The sequence below is a fragment of the Buteo buteo genome, unplaced genomic scaffold (genome assembly GCF_964188355.1).
Source record: "Buteo buteo unplaced genomic scaffold, bButBut1.hap1.1 HAP1_SCAFFOLD_323, whole genome shotgun sequence".
NCBI classification, from domain to species: domain Eukaryota; kingdom Metazoa; phylum Chordata; class Aves; order Accipitriformes; family Accipitridae; genus Buteo; species Buteo buteo.
In genome coordinates this window covers 47,501-58,173 of record NW_027439487.1, presented here as the reverse complement: position 1 = coordinate 58,173, position 10,673 = coordinate 47,501, and positions in this window count along the sequence as shown.

Sequence of the window (10,673 nt, the reverse complement as noted above, 5' to 3'; positions counted from 1 at the left end):
GGCCGGCTCCAAGAGTGCCGTCCCTGCCCACCGGGGAGACCCGCCAATGACACCGACTTTTACGATGACGTAACTGGAGGCAGCGAAAAACAGCGACCCCTTGGCCAGCTCCGAGAAAGTGGCGGGGCTATCAGGTCTACCTCCCCGCCCCCGAAATGCGGCTAAGTCCCGCCGGAGCCGGGTAGACCTGGCGGCTCTTTTCACCGGCCGCTGCGGCAGCGACACCCCGCGTCCTCCGGGCGCCGCCGGCGGCCGCGCCGGCCTCCGGAGCCGGGTAGACCTGGCGGCCGCCCGCGGAGCCGGGTAGACCTGGCGGCTCTTTTCACCGGCCGCTGCGGCAGCGACACCCCGCGTCCTCCGGGCGCCGCCGGCGGCCGCGCCGGCCTCCGGAGCCGGGTAGACCTGGCGGCCGCCCGCGGAGCCGGGTAGACCTGGCGGCTCTTTTCACCGGCCGCTGCGGCAGCGACACCCCGCGTCCTCCGGGCGCCGCCGGCGGCCGCGCCGGCCTCCGGAGCCGGGTAGACCTGGCGGCCGCCCGCGGAGCCGGGTAGACCTGGCGGCCCTTTTCACCGGCCGCTGCGGCAGCGACACCCCGCGTCCTCCGGGCGCCGCCGGCGGCCGCGCCGGCCTCCGGAGCCGGGTAGACCTGGCGGCCGCCCGCGGAGCCGGGTAGACCTGGCGGCCCTTTTCACCGGCCGCTGCGGCAGCGACACCCCGCGTCCTCCGGGCGCCGCCGGCGGCCGCGCCGGCCTCCGGAGCCGGGTAGACCTGGCGGCCGCCCGCGGAGCCGGGTAGACCTGGCGGCCCTTTTCACCGGCCGCTGCGGCAGCGACACCCCGCGTCCTCCGGGCGCCGCCGGCGGCCGCGCCGGCCTCCGGAGCCGGGTAGACCTGGCGGCCGCCCGCGGAGCCGGGTAGACCTGGCAGCCGTTCGGTGCCCCTTGGGCGGGGGGGGGCGGGGGGGGCAGGTGCGCCTGTTTTTGGTTCGTTTTTTTCGGTTTTTTTTTTTTTTTCTTTCTTTTGAGATTTTAGCAAATCTGATTAAAAGGGCCACCCTCTCCCGGTTCTCCCGGACGGCATTTCTTTCCCCCTCCCCTTCCCGAGTTTGAACCACTTCTACACCAAGGGAGCACGTTTAAACGTACTGTCTGATGCAAGAGTTATTTCACCTTTATTGATTCCGGCGGGAAATATTAATACAATATTAACGACAACCAGTTTTCAAAATAATTTTTGTTTCCTGACACACACACACCCCCCCCCCACCCTCGTCGTTCTCATGCACGTGCACGCACCTATTCCGAGCCGGTGGCTGCCAGGCACTTGCCAGCTTCACCACACCAGCCAGCCCCTCTGCTCCGCTGCTGCCCCCCCCCCCCCCCAACCATATTCTGTCGGCGGGGTCCGGGCAGAGGTGGCAGCCCCCGGCACAAACTGCCCGGCTCCCCGGCGCGAGTTCGCTGTTCACTGGGTGCCTTCAGGACTGGTAGCCCCTTGCCAGGTTCAGGTTCGGGTCCCGGCGCTGCTGGGTGCTCGCCGACTTTTGGTTTTGGTTTTTGCGGTCTTGGGCTTTTTTTGGGGGGTTGTTTTTAATTTTTCTCCCCCCCCCCCCCGCCTGGTTTTTTTTGGTGTTTTTTTGACGTTTTCCTTTTTTTAATAAAATAAATACTTTAAAATACATATCTGCGATCCTGCAGGCACTGCCACCCCCCCCCCCCCCCGGTGACACACGCGCGCTCAGAGGCGCGCGCGCACACACACACACACACACACAGAACGCGACGCAGGCACACACAGCTACACGCACCCCTGCACCGGTGTGCTCCCCCTCCCTCCCCGCGCTGCAGTCCCGGACCTGCAGGCCAGTAGGTGCAGCCCCCCCCCCCCCCTCCCCCGGCCCCACCCGATCACAGACTTTCCGGCGCCCTGGAGACGGGGGGTTGGGGGGCGGGTGGCTGGGTGGGGTGGTCTGCAGCCCGGCAACGGGGCCCCCGGAAACTGTGGTGTTTCCCGCCACGGCAACGGTCTGCTGCTCAGTCGCGGCGGCAGCAGCGGCGGGGAAAGGAGGCTAGAAAAGAGGGGGGGCGAGAGCGGCTGGCGAGCAGGCGGGGAGCCTGGCGCAGAGGTAGGCTGGCGAGGGGGGACGGTGTGTCTTTTCGGAGAAGGCTTCTGTTTGGATCGGTTGGAGTTTTATTTTTTTTACTTCTCTCCCCCGTCCCCGTCCCCGTCCCCGTCCCCGTCCCCGTCCCCCCCCCCCCGGTCGTTTAGTTTTCCCCCCGCGGCGGGGGCGGGCAGGAGTGGAGCAGGGCGAGAGCGGCTGGCGAGCAGGCGGGGAGCCTGGCGCAGAGGCAGGCTGGCGAGGGGGGACGGTGTGTCTTTTCGGAGAAGGCTTCTGTTTGGATCGGTTGGAGTTTTATTTTTTTTACTTCTCTCCCCCGTCCCCGTCCCCGTCCCCGTCCCCCCCCCCCCCGGTCGTTTAGTTTTCCCCCCGCGGCGGGGGCGGGCAGGAATGGAGCAGGGCGAGAGCGGCTGGCGAGCAGGCGGGGAGCCTGGCGCAGAGGCAGGCTGGCGAGGGGGGACGGTGTGTCTTTTCGGAGAAGGCTTCTGTTTGGATCGGTTGGAGTTTTATTTTTTTTACTTCTCTCCCCCGTCCCCGTCCCCGTCCCCGTCCACCCCCCCCCCGGTCGTTTAGTTTTCCCCCCGCGGCGGGGGCGGGCAGGAGTGGAGCAGGGCGAGCAGGCGGGGAGCCTGGCGCAGAGGCAGGCTGGCGAGGGGGGACGGTGTGTCTTTTCGGAGAAGGCTTCTGTTTGGATCGGTTGGAGTTTTATTTTTTTTACTTCTCTCCCCCGTCCCCGTCCCCGTCCCCGTCCCGTCCCCCCCGGTCGTTTAGTTTTCCCCCCGCGGCGGGGGCGGGCAGGAGTGCAGCAGGGCGAGAGCGGCTGGCGAGCAGGCGGGGAGCCTGGCGCAGAGGCAGGCTGGCGAGGGGGGACGGTGTGTCTTTTCGGAGAAGGCTTCTGTTTGGATCGGTTGGAGTTTTATTTTTTTTACTTCTCTCCCCCGTCCCCGTCCCCGTCCCCGTCCCACCCCCCCGGTCCTTTAGTTTTCCCCCCGCGGCGGCGGCGGGCGGGAGTGGAGCAGGGCGAGTGCGTGGCTGGCTGAGAAAGAAAGGCGGGAGCGGGGCCACGGGTGCGGCAGGATAGGGACTCGGCAGCTGGGGTTTAGAGACGGTAGGGCACCGGGGGGGGGCTCCCCTCTCCCGCCCGGGCACGGAGCCGGCAGGGACGCCGCAGGGTCCTAAAGTCTCCCGCCTTCCACCACCGGGGGCGGCAAGCCTGGTGGCGGAAGGGGGGAGCAGGGGCAGCCAGGCTCGGCGCGAACTGCGTGGCGGGAGGGCGGGGGGGCGGTGTGTGTGTGCGTGCAGCGGCGGGCCCGGGGTGACGGGGGTGGGGGGTGTCGGCCCGGGGCCCTGTTTCGGGCGGGGGGGGGGGGGGCTGCGCGCGTGTGCGTTTTGAGCGCACGACTGTGAGCGGGGCAGCGGGTGGAGGGTTTGGGCTGGGGGGGGCCGGTTGCGGGGGGGGGGGTGCGCACGTGTGTAGCCCCGTGCGAGTGGGTGCGGTGGCGGGCGGGAGGTGTTTGGGGCGGGGACTCGAATGGGGGGGGGGCAGTGCGTGCGTGCGCGTGCGTGTGTCTAAGGGCGGGTGAGCGGCTGCAGCAGCAGGCGGTGGGCGTTCGGGCCGGGGGCCTGTTTTGGCGGGGTGCGGGCGCGCACGCAGGTGGAAATGAGAAAGATTTGTAACGGTGTCGCTAACGCCGCTTTCTCTGTTACAGCCCGGGTGGTCGGCCGCTTCGACGTCCGGCCTGCGCCCGTGCCTGCCTACGGGCGATGCGCTCGGCTCCCGGTCGGACCCGTCCCTGGCAAAGCAGCAGCCGCGTGCCTCGGCCTGGGCAGAGACCTGGGGCTCCAGGGCCCCAGCCAGGGCTGCCGGAGAGGCGCGCCGCGCTTCCGACAGAGGGGCATCAGCGGCTCCGTCGCCGGCGGGATGCGTTCGAGCGGTGAGGAAGGTCCCAGCGGCCTTAGGCGGTGGCGGGGGGCGCGCTCCTTCGGCGACGGGGAGCGGGGGGGAAACGGCCCCGGGGCGGGCCGGTCAGCCGGCACGGCGGCCACGCGAGCTCGTCGTCTCCGAGGATGCTCGGCTAAGTCGGCCTCGGCCACAGGGACCGCTTGTCAGGCAGCCGACTGGCTTTCTTCAGAGGCCTGCGAGACCGCCGTCCCTCGGAGGCCAATGAACAGTTAATGCGCGATAACGCAGGGGCCGGAGAACGCTAACGTTAACCAAGAGCGTCGCAAGGTCCTAAAGGAGTGCCGCAATCAAACTTTAGGAGTCGGTAATTTATAATACTGGTGACTACTAATCGAGTCATATTCAATCCGTGACGATCCGCTGGTAGGTACGTACGTACGTATTCCTTCTCCGGCTATTAACGAAGGGATGCACACCTAGCGTGCGTGAACGAATGAGTTTTGTTATTTAAGGAACTGCCAGAAAGCGTATTACCGCGTAGCGCTAAATCAGTCGGTAGGTGACGCTCCATAAACGATACAATCCAGCATCGCTCGTCAACTGTTAATAACTTCAATCGATGACGATTCATAGCGTATCGATTCTTCTGTATTCGTTTAGGAGCGGATCCCACGCCAACGGTGCCACGCGGTACCCCGACGGCCACCGACTCGTACAGAGACGAGAGAGCAGCGTCGGCGCCTCTTCCCGAAGAAGTCGTTACCGATAAAGTACACCGACTGCGGGTAACGCTTTGCTCTCACGTTTTTGACGCGTGCCTGCCTGCCTGCCTGCCTGCGTGCGCGGTAAAAGACAAGCTGTCAGACACAATAAATTTTAAGAAAGTGGAATCGCGGAGCGGTCTTAATACACTAACCAGGACCGGCCCGTAGCGCGGCCAGGGAGTGCAGTCCGACCCTGCAGCGTGGCCAGGTTTACCCGGAGACACAGGTAAGGAGGCCAGGACTACCCCGGAGCATCAGGTAGGGATACCGGGCTGACCCCCAGAGGGTCAGGTAGGGTGGCCGGGCCTACCCCGGAGCGCCTGTAGGGACCGCAGGTGTACCCCGGAGCACCGGTAGGGGTACCGGCACTACCCCGGAGGATGAGGTAGGGGCGCCAGGCCTACCCCGGAGCGTCGGGTAGGGATACCGGGCTGACCCCAGAGGGTCAGGTAGGGTGGCCGGGCCTACCCCGGAGCGCCTGTAGGGACCGCAGGTGTACCCCGGAGCACCGGTAGGGGTACCGGCACTACCCCGGAGGATGAGGTAGGGGCGCCAGGCCTACCCCGGAGCGCTGGGTAGGGACACCGGGCTGACCCCGGAGGGGCAGGTAGGGTGGCCGGGCCTACCCCGGAGCGCCTGTAGGGACCGCAGGTGTACCCCGGAGCACCGGCAGGGGTACCGGCACTACCCCAGAGGATGAGGTAGGGGCGCCAGGCCTACCCCGGAGCGTCGGGTAGGGATACCGGGCTGACCCCAGAGGGTCAGGTAGGGTGGCCGGGCCTACCCCGGAGCGCCTGTAGGGACCGCAGGTGTACCCCGGAGCACCGGCAGGGGTACCGGTACTACCCCGGAGCATGAGGTAGGGGCGCCAGGCCTACCCCGGAGCGTCGGGTAGGGATACCGGGCTGACCCCAGAGGGTCAGGTAGGGTGGCCGGGCCTACCCCGGAGCGCCTGTAGGGACCGCAGGTGTACCCCGGAGCACCGGCAGGGGTACCGGCACTACCCCGGAGGATGAGGTAGGGGCACCAGGCCTACCCCGGAGCGTCGGGTAGGGATACCGGGCTGACCCCAGAGGGTCAGGTAGGGTGGCCGGGCCTACCCCGGAGCGCCTGTAGGGACCGCAGGTGTACCCCGGAGCACCGGCAGGGGTACCGGTACTACCCCGGAGCATGAGGTAGGGGCGCCAGGCCTACCCCGGAGTGTCGGGTAGGGATACCGGGCTGACCCCGGAGGGTCAGGTAGGGTGGCCGGGCCTACCCCGGAGCGCCTGTAGGGACCGCAGGTGTACCCCGGAGCACCGGCAGGGGTACCGGCACTACCCCGGAGGATGAGGAAGGGGCGCCAGGCCTACCCCGGAGCGTCGGGTAGGGATACCGGGCTGACCCCAGAGGGTCAGGTAGGGTGGCCGGGCCTACCCCGGAGCGCCTGAAGGGACCGCAGGTGTACCCCGGAGCACCGGTAGGGGTACCGGCACTACCCCGGAGGATGAGGTAGGGGCGCCAGGCCTACCCCGGAGCGTCGGGTAGGGACACCGGGCTGACCCCGGAGGGTCAGGTAGGGTGGCCGGGCCTACCCCGGAGCGCCTGTAGGGACCGCAGGTGTACCCCGGAGCACCGGCAGGGGTACCGGCACTACCCCGGAGGATGAGGTAGGGGCGCCAGGCCTACCCCGGAGCGTCGGGTAGGGATACCGGGCTGACCCCGGAGGGTCAGGTAGGGTGGCCGGGCCTACCCCGGAGCGCCTGTAGGGACCGCAGGTGTACCCCGGAGCACCGGCAGGGGTACCGGTACTACCCCAGAGCATGAGGTAGGGGCGCCAGGCCTACCCCGGAGCGTCGGGTAGGGATACCGGGCTGACCCCGGAGGGTCAGGTAGGGTGGCCGGGCCTACCCCGGAGCGCCTGTAGGGACCGCAGGTGTACCCCGGAGCACCGCAGGGGTACCGGCACTACCCCGGAGGATGAGGAAGGGGCGCCAGGCCTACCCCGGAGCGTCGCGTAGGGATACCGGGCTGACCCCGGAGGGTCAGGTAGGGTGGCCGGGCCTACCCCGGAGCGCCTGTAGGGACCGCAGGTGTACCCCGGAGCACCGGCAGGGGTACCGGCACTACCCCGGAGGATGAGGAAGGGGCGCCAGGCCTACCCCGGAGCGTCGGGTAGGGATACCGGGCTGACCCCAGAGGGTCAGGTAGGGTGGCCGGGCCTACCCCGGAGCGCCTGTAGGGACCGCAGGTGTACCCCGGAGCACCGGTAGGGGTACCGGCACTACCCCGGAGGATGAGGTAGGGGCGCCAGGCCTACCCCGGAGCGTCGGGTAGGGACACCGGGCTGACCCCGGAGGGTCAGGTAGGGTGGCCGGGCCTACCCCGGAGCGCCTGTAGGGACCGCAGGTGTACCCCGGAGCACCGGCAGGGGTACCGGCACTACCCCGGAGGATGAGGTAGGGGCGCCAGGCCTACCCCGGAGCGTCGGGTAGGGATACCGGGCTGACCCCGGAGGGTCAGGTAGGGTGGCCGGGCCTACCCCGGAGCGCCTGTAGGGACCGCAGGTGTACCCCGGAGCACCGGTAGGGGTACCGGCACTACCCCGGAGCATGAGGTAGGGGCGCCAGGCCTACCCCGGAGCGTCGGGTAGGGATACCGGGCTGACCCCGGAGGGGCAGGTAGGGTGGCCGGGCCTACCCCGGAGCGCCTGTAGGGACCGCAGGTGTACCCCGGAGCACCGGCAGGGGTACCGGCACTACCCCGGAGGATGAGGTAGGGGCGCCAGGCCTACCCCGGAGCGTCGGGTAGGGACACCGGGCTGACCCCAGAGGGTCAGGTAGGGTGGCCGGGCCTACCCCGGAGCGCCTGTAGGGACCGCAGGTGTACCCCGGAGCACCGGCAGGGGTACCGGTACTACCCCGGAGCATGAGGTAGGGGCGCCAGGCGTACCCCGGAGCGTCGGGTAGGGACACCGGGCTGACCCCAGAGGGTCAGGTAGGGTGGCCGGGCCTACCCCGGAGCGCCTGTAGGGACAGCAGGTGTACCCCGGAGCACCGGCAGGGGTACGGGTACTACCCCGGAGGATGAGGTAGGGGCGCCAGGCCTACCCTGGAGCGTCGGGTAGGGACACCGGGCTGACCCCAGAGGGTCAGGTAGGGTGGCCGGGCCTACCCCGGAGCGCCTGTAGGGACAGCAGGTGTATCCCCGAGCACCGGTAGGGGTACGGGTACTACCCCGGAGGATGAGGTAGGGGCGCCAGGCCTACCCCGGAGCGTCGGGTAGGGATACCGGGCTGACCCCAGAGGGTCAGGTAGGGTGGCCGGGCCTACCCCGGAGCGCCTGTAGGGACAGCAGGTGTATCCCGGAGCACCGGTAGGGGTACGGGTACTACCCCGGAGGATGAGGTAGGGGCGTCAGGCCTACCCCGGAGCGTCGGGTAGGGATACCGGGCTGACCCCAGAGGGTCAGGTAGGGTGGCCGGGCCTACCCTGGAGGGTCAGGATGGGGGGCCGGGATCCATCGCCGCGTGCCCGTAGGGACAGCAGGTAGAACTCCGGCGCATCACAAAGGGTTCCGCCACGGGCCCAGAGTACTGGTGGGGGAACGGGTTCTATCCCGGAACGTCGCCTGGGGACACCGGGCGTAAGGCGGAGGGTCGGGTAGGAAGGCTGGGTCTAAACTCGCGCGCCCGTAGGGACAGCAGTTTTTCCCCCGGCGTACCGGGCGGGGGTACCGGTACTACCCCGGAGTACCGGGTGGGGGTACCGGTACTGCCCCGGAGTACTGACGGGGGTACACGGGTACTACCCCGGGGTACCGGGCGGGGGTATACGGGTACTGCCCCGGAGTACCGGGCGGGGGTATACGGGTACTACCCCGGAGTACCGGGCGGGGGTATGCGGGTACTGCCCCGGAGGAACGGGTGGAGGTATATGGGTACTTCCCCGGAGTACCGGGCGGGGGTACCGGTACTGCCCCGGAGTACTGACGGGGGTACACGGGTACTACCCCGGGGTACCGGGCGGGGGTATACGGGTACTGCCCCGGAGTACCGTGCGGGGGTATACGGGTACTACCCCGGAGTACCGGGCGGGCTCACGGGTACTGCCCCGGAGTACCGGGCGGCGGTATACGGGTACTACCCCGGAGTACCGGGCGGGGGCAGGGGTACTGCCCCGGAGTACCGGGCGGGGGTACCGGTACTACACCAGAGCGCTGGGAAGCAACGCCAGGCCTACCCCGGAGCATCAGGTAGGGATACCGGGCCTACCCTGGAGGGTCAGGATGGGGGGCCGGGATCTAACACCGCGCGCCCGTAGGGACAGCAGGCGGAACACTGGCGCGTCACAAAGGGTTCCGCCACGGGCCCAGAGTACTGGTGGGGGAACGGGTTCTATCCCGGATCGTCGCCTAGGGAGACCGGGCCTAAGGAGGACGGTCGGGTAGGAAGGGTGGGTCTAAACCCGCGCGCCCGTAGGGACATCAGGTGTACCCCGGAGTACCCCGGAGTACCGGGCGGGGGCATACGGGGACTGCCCCGGAGTACCGGGCGGGGGTATGCGGGTACTACGAAGGAGTACAGGTGGGGGTTACGGGTAGTACCCCGGAGTACCGGGCGGGGGCATACGGGTACTGCCCCGGAGTACCGGGCGGGGGTATACGGGTACTACCAAGGAGTACAGGCGGGGGTTACGGGTACTACCAAGGAGTACCGGGCGGGGGTACCGGTACTGCCCCGGAGTACCGGGCGGGGGGTATGCGGGTACTGCCCCGGAGTACCGGGTGGAGATATATGGGTACTTCCCCGGAGTACCGGGCGGGGGTTACGGGTACTACCAAGGAGTACAGGTGGGGGTTACGGGTAGTACCCCGGAGTACCGGGCGGGGGTACCGGTACTGCCCCGGAGTACCGGGCGGGGGCATAGGGGTGCTGCCCCGGAGTACCGGGCGGGGGGCATACGGGTACTGCCCCGGAGTACCGGGCGGGGGGATACGGGTACTACCAAGGAGTACAGGTGGGGGTTACGGGTAGTACCCCGGAGTACCGGGCGGGGGCATACGGGTACTGCCCCGGAGTACCGGGCGGGGGTATGCGGGTACTGCCCCGGAGTACCGGGCGGGGGTATACGGGTACTACGGAGGAGCACAGGTGGGGGTTACGGGTAGTACCCCGGAGTACCGGGCGGGGGCATATGGGTACTGCCCCGGAGTACCGGGCGGGGGTATGCGGGTACTGCCCCGGAGTACCGGCTGGAGGTATATGGGTACTTCCCCGGAGTACCGGGCGGGGGTATGCGGGTACTGCCCCGGAGTACCGGGCGGGGGTATGCGGGTACTGCCCCGGAGTACCGGGCGGGGGTATACGGGTACTACCAAGGAGTACAGGTGGGGGTTACGGGTACTGCCCCGGAGTACCGGGCGGGGGTACCGGTACTGCCCCGGAGTACCGGGCGGGGGCATAGGGGTGCTGCCCCGGAGTACCGGGCGGGGGGCATACGGGTACTGCCCCGGAGTACCGGGCGGGGGTATACGGGTACTACCAAGGAGTACAGGTGGGGGTTACGGGTAGTACCCCGGAGTACCGGGCGGGGGTACTGGTACTGCCCCGGAGTACCGGGCGGGGGTATGCGGGTACTGCCCCGGAGTACCGGGTGGAGGTATATGGGTACTTCCCTGGAGTACCGGGCGGGGGTATGCGGGTACTGCCCCGGAGTACCGGGCGGGGGTATACGGGTACTACCAAAGAGTACAGGTGGGGGTTACGGGTACTACCCCTGGCTGCCGGGTGGGGGTAATGGTACTACCCCGGAGTTTCGGCATGGGACGCCAAGCTAAGTCTGGAGCATCAGGTAGGGATGCCAGGACTGCTCTGGACGGTCAGGTAAGGTGGCCAGGTCTACCCCTTG